Below are 14088 nucleotides of genomic sequence, written 5' to 3' on the forward strand. Positions count from 1 at the left end.
CGTTGACAGAGCTGACAAGTCTGTCCTCTTAACAGCCTGCTTTGCTGTCTGAGTGCCTGCTTTGCCACTCCTGTTTAGTGTCACACCTGCAAGCTTTTACTTCTTTTCAGGTCCCTTCTGAGATTCTTCTTCCTAGGGTACTAGCCCTGATGGGTAGATTCTTTCTGTCTAAGCAGAGGATCCTGTATCAAACCCAAGGAAATCCACCTCACTAAGTAATCTTTGCTACACTGTAACCAACAAACTAATTAATAGAAATCTATATGTAGCCTTCCTTCAAATTTTAAAGTATTTTCAGATGGGGCCAACATCTTTTCAGTCATGCCCTGTGACAGAACAAGGGACAAGGAATGCAAACTAGAGCACAGGAAGTTCTACCTCAACATGAGGAAAAACTTCTTTACTGTAAGGGTTATGGAGCACTGGAACAGACTGTGTGGAGTCTCCTTCTCTGGAGAATTTAAAGACCCATCTGGATGCATTTCTGTGTGACCGGCCCAAGATTCTCTGGTGTTCCTGCTCTGACAGGGGGTTTGGACTGGATGATCTCCAGAGGTCCTTTCCAACCAGTACCGTTCTGTGATTGTCAGTTATTGCTTATATTTCTTCTCACTGATGAAGAGGTCTGACCTGATTTGTTCCCCTCCGTTCACTAGCAATGCTTCTGCTGGAAAGGAGTTCCCAGTAATGAGAAAACCTGTATGTTCACCACTCCACAAAAACTTCATTGGAATAAAAAAATGAACTTTCTGTCTCGCACCATCTCAGGCAGCTTTAAGAGCCACAGGATTGTAATGGAATAGCCTGTCTGGTGATCTGTGGTCTCCCCTGGCAGGTAGCACTGGCGCTCTCTGTGCCACTTAGTGTGTTTAGACTTGGCATGAAGCTGTATTTGACACAGCACTGCGTACTGCCATGAAATAGTTTTCATGTTTCTCCAGAGTAATGCCAAATGTCCTGAGAGCATGTGCAGAAGGGTCATATGGGAGATTACCAGGTTGCATATGGGAAGCTACTTCTGCATGTTATGGCCCCAAAATACAAGTTTCAGTACTGACAGTAGGCTTCCTACACCAAAGAAAGATAAACAGGTGAAAAATCACATCAGACAGACTGCAAATGAACACAGTTATGTTGAAATGGAGACCTTTGTCTTCTGAAAAATCTTGCATGGTGACAGCCTATGTTACATACAGTGTTAATACAGTTAATTCACTAAAGTTCCCTGTTTGTTCAGTTTTGACCAAGCTCTTACCTGCTGTATTACAGTATTTTCAAAGTTTCTATTTCTTAAATGGTCCATCTCCCTAAACTAGGGATCTGGAAAAGAGTCAGTGACAGTCTATAGGTAACGCATCTTTTTTTAAAAAAAGAAACACACCTTTCTTGTTGAGTTCTTCAGCTGACCTACATAGGAAATTATTTAGATTGAATACATTAATTTGGACAGCCTTTTTTTTTTAACTGCAGAAAATGTGTGTATTATTGACAATGCAGGTTTTATAGTGCCTGTAGGTTTTGTCTGGAGTGAGGTGCGTTTGATTTTATGCCCGTCACACTTGATGTTTTCTGGAGAGTGTAACGGTGTGATTGCTTGAGAGTCTCTCATGACATATTGTCTTAGAAACAGGGTTCTCTGGGGCCTGAAATACATCACAGCCACGCTCCATTAAAAACGTGAATGCTTCCCTCAGCGATGGAGACAGCAGCTTATCTGGGAAGGCTGGGGTTTTAATATCCAAGGGAAAACGATTCTGAAATATTTCACATTTATTCTGTCTACATAGATTTACTGAAAGTATCAAAGTCTGTCTTTGCGTGATGAGAAAATGCAGAGCAACAGCTGGAGGATGTTGCTTGTGCTTGGGTTCTGAAAGACCTCAGGATGCTCTCTACCCTGAGAGAAAGGATTTTCCATCACAGGTACGCAGGAGATGTAATTTCCTATGCTGCGAGGCAGATTTCCCATGAGTGTAATTCTTCAGAACCCAGACAGAGCCTTTGGGACACGATGAGCTGCTGGCTCACGTGGTGGCCCTGCAGCCATGTGGCCGGGGGCAGCTGCAGCTCTGGGTGGAGCGGGAGCTGTGTGGGACAGGGTCTACTCCCTCTCCTATCTCCCTCCCTCCTGCAGGGCAGGGGGGTCTCTTGCCACTTTCCTGCTGTCTGCTTCTGATCCCAGTGGCAGCAGGGCTTTGGGTAAGGAAGCCCTCTCCCTGCTGCTGGTTCCCCTTTTACTTTGTGGCTCGGTGGGTCAGAGGAGGGGACCAGTGGCAGCTGCTCACCTCACTGTTAAGAGAGTGGGCAAGGGGGTGTTGTGCAGGCCTTCTCTGTGCTTCCTGAGTGAGTGAATGCCGAAGCCATTTGAGTCACCAAAAAGCCAGGGATGTTTTAAAATACCTTTGGTTTGGTTTTTTTTCCAGTCAATGCTGTGCTTTGCTTTGCCTGGGCAGGAGGGCACGTTATGGGTTATTTTTAACTCATGACACTTCGTATATGTATCTGGCTACAGCAGAGGAAAGTAATTTTACACTTTTTGCTGATATCTTCATGTGAGCCAGAACAATTTATTTCTTTTCTTGGACTGGAAACTTGGTGTAGATATTACCACGGAAAGCCTGAAGTGATTCTGGTAGGGTAGAAAGCTTCTTAGAGTAGTTTGTTCTAATGGCTGTGATTAGTGTTGCCATTCATAATAGACAGCTTTCTGATCTTAAAATGGCTAGTGATTTTTAATGACTCATCCTTATGCTCTGAAGTTCACTTTTTGATTGGTACCTATCCTGTGGCTTTAGAAGGATGTGCCAGCTCCCAGGAAGCCTCCCAAGGAAACTGGTGGGGCTTTCTGAGACTCTGGGGTGCCTGTGAGAAACAAAATCAAAGATAGTGATTGGAGGTCTCCAGCATCACCTTTGGTGTTTAAGCAGGAATGAGGAAGGAATTAATCTTTACTGCATTCGCCTAGTTTGAGATTTGGTAGGGAGGCCAAAGATTACTTTAGCTAATTAGGCTCTCTAATTTGATTTAAAATGTTATTAACCTTTTCAGTAGGCTCTCCAGAGTGGTATGTCAGCATGTAGTGAGCTAATTTTCAGCCAGCTGTTGGTTCCACTTGAAGGGCTGACAAGCAGAGGGCAAGCTAGGGTCGGCTTGCCCCTTGGTGAAGAGAGGACAGGAAAATGTCTCTGGCCCTGCTCTGCCATGCCGGGGGGGGGTAGAAGAGGAACGTGATGCTCTGGCAGAGAGAGCATAAGAGAGAGTTCTTGGCATGTAATGCTGGGCTGGGTGCGTGCCCAGATAGCTTTGTCTTACCTTCCAAGTCACTTATCACTAATAAAACTGGCTAGGATTTTAACAGAAGGCTGAATGAAGAAAGCTCTTCCCAACTCTTTTTTTCCTATCCTTTGACCCCATCTTGCCTTTGTGTTTGCCGTGTCTGTGGTGCACATGACAACGTTTCTTCATCCCACAGACAGTAAGGACTTTCTTCTACACGAAACCGTGAGATGCACATTAAAGTACCGAAAATGAATGCCCAAGGTTGTGGTGGGGACAAAAGCTACAAAGCAGCATAATATTTCCTGGACATACCAGAAGATAAGATTAGAGTTTTACAATTTTTGGACTAGCACTGTTCACAACTTTTTCATTCTTGATGAATTTAAGTGGTGCTCAATGTGTAGTCCTCTGGGTTACTCAGTCCCATGTGTGCAAGGCCAACATAACACTATATGGAAATGTCAGAAAGAACCTGAAATGTTAAAACATGAGTATGGATGGCATTGGGGTCTGATGTAGCACATATGCAGGAGCTTTCCTGCAAATATTTATCCTCAGCCAACATACTTTAGGACTTCTGAAATTTTATTTGTGGCCTTAACAGTCTAGTAGTACATGAAGTCATATGGGCAGGAAACAAGATACATTTATTTGCTAAAAATTACCCTGTTAAGTAGAAACCAAATTTACAACACAAAATCTGAGATATTTGGTTTTCATGTATCAGCAAGAAGTCTAAAAGCCCCAGCTCTCAAGGTATGTTGCATTTTTATTTCTTGCCCTAATACAAACATTTCCACTACTTTTAAGTTACAGCATGCTGGAGGAGCTAGAGAACTGCAGCCAGCACTAGGCTAGGTGTGGTGTCTATGCTAAAGAGCTGCTGTTTGATGGGTTCCATTAATACAGCAGCTGCTTAGTGGTAGCTGCTTTCCTTCCTGCATTCTTGACCGTAGATGTTCTACCTGCTACACAGAGCTCAGCCTTATTGTCCCAGCCATGTCACACTGTGGATTGCTGGCAGCAGGTCACACAGCTCTCAGCCCAGTGATGTCACTTTCCAAACAGAAAGCTCGAGGGCTGACAGCAGTCCTCAGCTACCAGCCTGCTGTAGCAAAATCCAGGCACTGACTCGAAGGAGTAAGTCATACTGCTGGTACTACCCTTTTTTCATAATTCCACTTCCAAATATTTTGCTGAATGGTAGCAGTGACTTTCTTCAGTTACATAATATGCTCAATGCAAAATACTCAGAAGGTTTGCCACAAGTCAAGGATGGAGTTACTGCATGCAGTGATAGTACTTTTTTTTAATCACAGGGGTCTTTGTTCTTTTTTTTATACAAGTTTCCTGGGTTTAGCCTGGAGTAAGCAACATGTAGCTATGGAATGCCAGACTCAGATATGGGATTTTTCTTATTGGATACCTACAGCATTGGGAGAAGTGAAAGAAAAACAACATTTTATTATTTTTTTTTATAAACTCCAAACAAACAGTGCTTTACCTGCCCTTACATTTTAACCATCTATATGTGTGTCTTGTCGCAGAATGGAAGTGCAGTAAATAGTTTTTTGTAATTCTAGTTCTTGTTTTTGCTAAACTCTTTCTAGACTATACTGGGAGATTTCTGAATTGATTCACTGTCCTGTGTGCTAAAACTAACACAGAGCAGCACTATCCCTGCCTCATGTATTGAGGCTCGTAAGTCAATCTGTGCAGTTCATTCAGCAAAGTTTATGCTGTAATGGGAAGGTTCATTGGGAATACACAGTTGTAACCTGTACAGTCTGAAAAAACACACACTTGGAAAAATCTTAATGTGGTATCTTGTAATGGGGTAATAAAAATATGAAAAATAGATTCCTGCACCATTCCTCCTCTGTAAGACTGATAATGTGCTTCTTGGAAACATGCTTTCAATTTTGGAAAGCCAAGTATTGTCTCTCACCATTTATGAGCAGGCATCCCTGAGCAAATACAGCCCTTCAGCAACTGGATCTGACACTCACTTGTGGCAGGGAGGAACACAAAACTTAGAGATGGGTAGTTTCATCATCACCTTCTGGTTTGTGTTGGATTATATGCTTGAAACCTCAGCTGAGAAAAAAGTTCAGCTGTAAGTGAATTAAAATCACTAATGGTAAGAGTAAATACCTATCCTGAATATCTTTTAATTTTTAAAGACAGGGTGGAGAAAGCTATGTCTTCTGCAGTGTATGGAAAGGAAACTGAGCAGAAAAGAAAAATAAGCTTAGGGCATGTGTTTGAGGACTGCATTTCTGGTCTGCATATTGAATCTTACTTCTAGAACCATGAGCTTCTAGAGAAGCTGGTTAGATCCTCCCTCCTTACCACTCAATAAATCCTAAAATAGGTTAAAATCAAGTCTTGATTATATGTTGTCAAGCCAGTCTTCTGTTCCTCCTGTGGATTAGACAGAACAGTTGATGTAGTCTGAGTCTGGCACAAATGTGTACATATATGTATGTGGTTATTCTGATTTCTCCTTCTCGAAGGAGAAAATGGAATATCCTGTATGTTCAGAAAAAAACCCAAAACCATTCAGACACATTTTGACAAGTTCTGGATGGCTGTAGGTTCCCATGCAAGCAGATTCTTTGCAAGGGCTTGGTGATTCTATCTTGAAAGTTGACAATCAATATTTTGGTTCAAAGCTACTCAGACCTCTGCAAATATGCAACCTTAAAGGTGTTTAAGGATTTTAAAATTATTTTTCAAAAAATCAATAATTTAAAAAATAATTTTAATAGTAAAGAAGCATATAAAAAGTGCAAAAGAAGCTGAAAAATCTAAGTAGTTATTAGCTGAAGTACAAGTATACAGATTTTAGGGTACTGTGTGGAACAAGCACACTTTTCAGTATATTAGCCCCTGTTATCTAGTATATTCACAATCAAAGCCTAATCTGTGATTTTTCTCTTGGATAATGTTGTCACTTCATAGTTAATATGAAAGAAAACATTATTTATAAGCTAGTTTAAAGCAGGAAGAAAACTAATTTTCGATTAACTGTGATGTCAAAGTAAATTAATATTCAGCTTTTTTATGTCAATGTAAAAAATGCAGGAATGTGTGCACCGTAGGAAATTATTCAGCTATTAGCTATTTCAGTGCAAAGTTAAAGTTCAGCCAAGCTATTTTTGGGGGTAAAATACTAAAGATGAAAGTGGGACTGTCATTTTCACCTTCCAGTTTGTACCTTTTTTCCTCTGCTGAAGCCTTTGTGTCCCCAGTGAACTGTAAGATTCCAGGGATCATAAGTGTTTAGTGCATGGCTACCGTGGATCACTGTTTGCATAAACAGCAGCAGCAACTTGGATACCAATGCTAAACAGCCTTGCTGAAATGACCATTTAGTGGCAACTGGTCCTAGGATCCAGCTTTTAGTCCTTATTTAGTTGTACTTCTCTCCTCCTGAACAGCGGGAAAAAGAAAAGTTTGCTGTTAGCACTCATGTCAGAATTAGCAGCTTTCCAGGCCTCTCAGTTGTAGATCAAACCACAGTGCAAACTCCTCTTGGGAGTAAGTGGCATAAATGCCCTGAAGCAACTCCCATCTCTGTGATCCCTGGAAAGTTCCAAAGAAAGGGAACTGAATCTAGAGTCATTGCTGCCTTCCTGATGGTGCCCCAGAAACCAGACAGGTTCACTCAGCTGACACTTCCTTGCAAAAATCCTCAGCGCTGGCTGCAGAGTAGCCAAATAGCACCCTAAGCCTGTTGCCTTACCAGGACTTTGTTGTGGAGCTGATGTATAAGGAAGACAGCTGTCTTTAGCCCTCTTGGTTTCTGGTGCTAAGTGCTTCTGGTACTCTTAAAATTAAATAGCAACCACCTTTCTCTCAATATTTTGCTTTAGAAACTGGTGCTGAATGAACTCCTGTAACTTCTTCTTCCAGTTCTCAGAGGCAAATGCCCTTCTTGGTTTCAAAGAGAAATTGTGCAGTTTTAAATTCTGTTACTTCTATAATCATGGAGTGCAGAGAGCAATGTGATATATGTAAAACATGATATTTCTTTCCATTTTCTACTGCAGTCTCAAGTGCTTTGTAAAAAATCTTATTCAGCAATTTGAGGAAAAGTTTTAAGGGCCAGAACATTTCAAGTAAAAGTTAAAAAGATTTGATAAAAGGAGTGCCAAAACTAGGAACATATGACTGCAATAGCAGCAGCAATATGAAGCTTTGAATATATTGCTGTGTTGTTTTCCGTAACTGGTATTCTGATACTGATTGCATGTTCTGTAAGTAATAGTATAATTTATTTTAAGAAAATAACATTAGAAAAGAAATACTATTATTCTGACATCAGAAGTGAACAAGCTAATGGAGTCTTTAAATGTTATTGCTGAAAAATAACCTAGGATGCCCAAGTCATGCTTGTTGGTTTTTGTTGTTTGTTTGGGTTTCTTGGGGAGGAAGTGCTTTTGTTGTGGTGTTTTTCAAGCTGACTGTCTCCGATGTTCTGCATGATCAGGGTGCTTTTGTTTGTCTTAGATATATTAGTACTGTGAAAAAAAAACTACAGAGAAGCATGCTGAAAGAGAGAATAATGATGATTAATATATCTATGTCTATGCCTTTTACATTTTCTTTTTTATTTAAGGTGAGCTTTCAAAACAGACACTGCTACAGTAAACACCTTTGTATTATTGACATTGAGGGATGAGACTTAATTGCCTTAAACCTTCTTTGAAAATCCAAATACTTCCTAGGAGATGAAGAAATATTTAAGCAATAGGATACATGAAAACTTTCTACTCTTCCTTCAAAGGCTATAAATATTTTCACATATGTGTTCCTCTTACATAGGTCTGCAAGTTTTGACAATACCTAAGCAACATATATGCACTATTTTGCAGTAGTCATGTGAGTTTACTTATCTTTCTAGCAATAAAGATGTGAAGAACAGCTGTAGCTGTACTATTTTAAATACTGGGGGGTTTAATTAATTTTATATTTAATTTTTTAATGCTCACTTGGGCATCTGAAAATCAGACTTGACATGTCATTAGATAATTACTTTTCAGACTCTCAGTCAACCTTTTAAGACATTGAGGAGTTTTATCATGTAGCTTTGGGAAGCATTTTACCCTTAATTTGTCCACAATACTGTGTTTTACTATTTGTCGTTTACTATTTGTTAAAAAATCCTATTTCTTACAAAAGGTTATCTTTTTGCACTTTCACAGAATTGAGTGGGACACACTAGAAGGATTACTTACTCTTCTGATGAAAGTTTTTTCTTGTTCATCTCATACAAAATGAGTGTCTGTGAAAAACATAAGCTGCCAACTTTTGTTGTCATGTGCCTCAGGTAAGATATTTTACAGGTTGTTTGTTGTTTTTTTTTTGCTAATAGGAGATAGAACTGGGCATTCCTTTCTTTCTCCTAAGTAACATTATGTTTACCTGTTCAGCAGACTGAAACCTCAGAATAGTCATATACTTGCATGTTTCCTGGTAAGTTGAAAGTGCTTTGGAGTGTTTGCAATGGTTCAGTGAACCTGACCGTGGTATTAAAATAGCACTATTTAGTGCAGTATCTACTGTAAGAAGTATTTTATTTTTTCTTATTTCATTATCTTACAGCTTAAGATTATATATCACATCGGCACATATTTTTAAATTGTTGACCCTCCACCAACTGTTTCATAAAGTGTCACATACATCGAGATAGTTTTAGGAGAAAGACTTTTCTTCCTTGGGTGTGTTGTGTGGCAATGAGATTATCTGTCTTCCTTCCTTCAGTTTTCCCCTCCAGCTGAAGTCTTTTCTCTGAGGGACTCTTGTCTTGTTGAGGTAGAGCTAAATGAGTCCTATTAATCTGGGAGGGCTTTAACATGGGTGAGCAGTGAGCCCTTGTGTTGCTGGTAGACTTCGAAGCAAACATTCTGGTTCTGTAAGCCTGAAGGCTGCAAGATGGCAGAAGCTGGGAGCATATAGCTGGACGAGAGCAGATGCAGCTATGTTCAGTCTTTCACACTATTTGCTGAGCCTCTATCAGCAAGTGAAAGACATTTCCTGTTAAGGTGCTTGGGTTGGAAAAGAATAGAAAATAGTTAAATTGAGAAACTTCTTTGGCCAGCTGTGCTTTGCAGTGCCTCTCAGTAGAAGGCATTTGTTCTCTTTTCTCCTCTCTAAACCAAGGCTGAGATTTAATTTGAATGTCTTCTAGCCATGCAATACCCCTGGGAATGAATCCTATAAAATAGCTTGGATCAGGCGTGTACCAATTGTAGACCTGTTTAGTCTGAATGAGCTTTAGCTTTATTATGTTAGTACAGAATAATTAGCAGAAAACTGAAATGCAATTTTGTGAAGAGAATGGCAGTTCTGGGTCTTTACCTCACCTATAGCCTTGCGAGGCTTTTAGTGTCCTGACAAGCAATCTGTTAGAGCAGGAATGTTGAGTGCATTCATTTTTTACTTCAGTTCTTTTCTTACAGGAGCTCAAGTGACTCCACTGAAACTCTGGCATTTATCACAGACAAAATTAGGTCAGAAGAGAGCACAGAGGTACTGAACTGAAAAGAGAGAAATTCAGCCTTAGAAAGGAAAAAAAAAAGTCTCAAGCTGTAAACTTGGGTTTGATTTGTCTCCTCCACATAAGGTAAGACTTTTCCTAAGGGATTTTCCAGCCAAGCTAACACAGTATCTTTGACCTGAATGTACTATCAAGGTCTGTGGGAAGAATAATTTTCTTTTTTTGTTGAGCTATGTAACCTCAAGTAATTACGAAACTTTTTTTTTTTTTTTTTTCCCCCCTTAATGTAAACAAAAGCCACCTAGGGAAGAATCTGTTGTGGTTTGGTCTTACACTGTCCAGACGTACAAGTTGCTGAGCACGTTTAAGTAGCAGCAAGAGCTGTGGGATTTATTTGCAGTCATTATTTTACAGGACCCTAGTATTTGCGTTCTGGTTACTACCAGTCTGATGGTAAAGCTGATATAACTGACTAAAGGTATGACTGACTACTGGTATGACATCTTTAAATGTGAAAAATTGCAACTTTCTAATTGAGATTTAAAGAAACAAATATTAGCATATTTGGTGTAGATTGTGTTCCTTAATTGCCTGTGCTGTTATAGTTCAGATAAGGGTTTTTTAACTTTTTTACTGGGCTAGATTGAATATGTAGATGCAGATATAGTGTGATCTTAGGAGACAACGTTATGAAGGAGATGCCTCTGATTATACCTAAATATCTTTCAGAATGCATTGGTGTGTTTGCCACTTGCTTTTCATCTCCTGTAAATCTGATATTATTCAGATCCTTTCTACAATGATTCTTCTCTTCTAAAACTTTTTGTAAGCAAAGGGTTCTCTTGTAGAATTCACTACCTAAAGTGGTAACACTTTTACCCCTAACAGTAAACCAGTAAGTCTGGGTAAACTAGTTCAAGCGCAACAGTTATTTTTGATACGATAAAGAAGAACAATTAATTTAAAACTATTTTCAAACAAGCTACAAATTTCTGCAACTGGGTAATCAGCTGGTTCTCACTGAGTATCATTGCATCTAACTTTTAATAGGCTCAGTGAATCAAAGTTATTTTCAGCAGAGAGGATGTGGGGAAGAACACTGGAAAGCACAGGCAGACTACGGGAGGTGGTTTCTGATTATTTTTCTAGTGGTAATAATGTGTTACAGCATGTACTGTGTACTGGTTCTATTATTTATCTTTATCATATAACTGAATTCCTTGAGGCTCCTCACATCTGTAGTCTTTAGCACAGGTGCGTTTGAGGAGTCAGTGTCTTAGCGAGTGATCTACTCACAGACTTCTGAGTAAGAGCAAATGGGTACCTGGGTGCAAGCTTCTGCAAGCAGAAAGATGAGGCAGAAGCTGTTCAGCTGTTTCCTGATTACGATAAAGAACTTGACAGAGCTCTGGTCACCAGGCTGTGATTCTGACAGTGAAAGCCAAGGTGACTCCTAAAATATTTAAATACAGTATGAAGAAAGTCAGCAAAACACGTGTGGTTCCAGGTGTTCTGTGGTTTGTATCAAATCAAGGTTGTGAACAGAGTCCACATAGTCTGAGTGTAAAATATCTGAATAGAAGCACCTCCAAAATTTGACATCTGCGCTGTAATCCTGAATCCTCACAGTTGAGGCTAAGTTTAGCAGTACTTAGAAAAACAAACAAACAAACAAAAAAACTAGTCTTATTTTGAATGCAAAGTGCACACTAGTTAAAAAATATATACATACAGCTGAATAAAAAACTTATTTTCTCTTGTCTCTTAACAAAACTTCATGTGGAATTGTAGTGCAGCCATGCAAAGTGTACTTGACAAAACTAGAGCGTGCTTGTTTAAGAGCATCTCTTATCACAAAGCCATCTCTAGTAATAGCTTAAGTTTTGATACTCTTGGTAATATTTTTGTAAATATTGTTAATGCACTGTCAAACATTTATGTAAAAACATGGAATATATTTGCAGCTGTATCTTTAGGTGTCAGACACTGACTTTTTTAGCTAATTTAAGAATTTTTATTCTAATTTTGAACATCCCATAATAAAATCAGATTCTGAAAAGTAAGGACAGACTTCTTACAAGGTTGGTAAATCAAAGTTACTCTGTTAAGATCCTGCTGTTATTGCTGGAACATATAATTAAAGAGCTTCTAAAGAATTACTGCATCTGCAAATGGAAAGAATAAATCACTGAGGTAGAAGAACAAGACCTTTATGTCCTTGTAAATAAAATGGAAAATCTGAAGATTTGCCTGGGAGCCAGTGTAAAAGAAAAATGAAGTTTAATGTGCTGACCTGATTCTGTTCCTCTTAGTACCCTTGCTATAAGGTTTGAAATCAGATGGAGCATATTTGATGACCTAATAGAGAGCATTATGCATAATGAAGTGTTTGAAATGAATACAGAAAAAATACTGGTAATATTGAGTTTGGGTTAGGTTTTGGTTTTTGCTTGGTTTTATTTTCTTTCAAATATGGCAGATAATTTTAGAGCATAACTATGAACACAACAAAATGTATTTGCTTTGACATGCTGTCCCTTACATTTAAAAAAAGAAAAAACCCTGTCTTTCTACATTCACATACATTTGGGTGTGGGTAAACACACATTACATTTCACTGAGATGAAGGATAATTATTGTTTTCTTAAGAATAACAGGCTACATTTTACCATCAACTTTAAGAACTTATTGATGTTTTTCAGCTATTACTACCCCAAATGGCTGAAGCTATAATTTTTTTCAGGGTGGATGAAAAGAAATATATTGAAATACCTTTTTTGTGTCTTCAGTATCAGCCAAGTTAGCGTAATCACTTCTACAATACCTGGATGATGAGGCCTTCCTACTCAAGCTCACTGGGTGATTAAGGCAGTCCATTTACTCCAAGTCACATCGGTGGCATGATGGACAGAAGAAAGGTTACTCTGGAACATGAGGCTCAGCACTAGTAATCTGGGCACTGGGAGGAGCTGTGCTTTGGTGCCCATCATTTCCGAAGCGGCTCTAACTCCTTTATATGCTGCAAGTATCTCCTCACTTGTTGTGTAGTTGGTCTCAGAACCTCGAGTCTCCCCTGGCGCTTTCTGCCAGAGGCTCCAGTTAGGACCATTGTGTTCAGCTGTGGTGTAGAGCACATTTTTGATGTCTGGCCCTGCTCAAACTGGTCAAAGGGCCATTGCCTGCAAAATCTCCTTTTTGATCTGCTCTAAAGCTTTCTGTTGGTCAGGACCCCATTTAATGTCACTCTTCTTTCAGGTCACGTCATAGAGATGCTTCACAATTTCACTGTAGCATAGAATATGTATTATTGAGAAACCAACAGTTCCTAAAAAGGTTTGAGTGTCTTTTTTGTTAGTTGGTGGGGTCATAGCTGTTATTAATCATTGGGATCTGGTGACATCCATCTAATTCCTAGGAACCTGATCTCTGGTATAGGTCCCTTGACCTTGCTCCTTTTTACAGCAAAACCAGCTTCCAAAATTATCTGGATGATCTTTTTACCTTTCTTGAAGACTTCTTCTCACGTGTCACCACACACAATGATGTTGTTGATGGAGGTGTTCTGGAGATCCACCCTTCTGCAGTGCAGTGTGGATCAGTCCATGGCAAATGGTTGAGCTGTGTTTCCACTTCTGGGGCAGTAGATTCCAGGTGCACTGGACTTAACCTCCAGGTGAAAGCAAACTCTGGCCTGCACTCTGGTGCTATAGGAATAGAGAAGAACGCATTAGCAATGTCAATAGTGGCAACACCACCTGGCTGCTTTTGACTCCAGCTCATACTGAAGCTCTAGCATGTGCAGCACAGCAGCACTGAGCGGTGGTGTCACCACATTCAGACCACGATAGTCCACTGTTAGCCTCCATTTGCCATCAGGCTTTCTCACTGGCCAGATAGGACTGTTGAAGGGTGAGTGAGTCCTGCTGATCACACTTTGGCTTTCTAATTGCCAGAACAGCTTATGAATGGGGATCACAGAGTCTGTGTTGGTGCAGTATTGTCATCTGTGCACCATTGAAGTGGCAATTGGCACCTGTTGGTCTTCACGCTTCAGCAACCCCACTAGAGAAGGGTCATCTGAAAGGCCAGTCCTCAGTCTCTACAGCTGCTACACCAAAGGTCCACCAGTACCCTTTCAGGTCACAGAAGTATCCTTTTTTGAGATAGTCTATGCCAAGGATGCATGGAGCATCTGGGCCAGTCACTACAGGGTACATTTGCCACTCCTTACCAGTGAGGCTCACACCAGCCTCCACAACAGTCAGTTGTTGAGATCCTTCTGTCGCTCCAGAAATAGTGACAGA

Source organism: Chaetura pelagica, unplaced genomic scaffold (genome assembly GCF_000747805.2).
Source record: "Chaetura pelagica isolate M959 unplaced genomic scaffold, ChaPel_1.0 scaffold82, whole genome shotgun sequence".
NCBI classification, from domain to species: Eukaryota; Metazoa; Chordata; class Aves; order Apodiformes; family Apodidae; genus Chaetura; species Chaetura pelagica.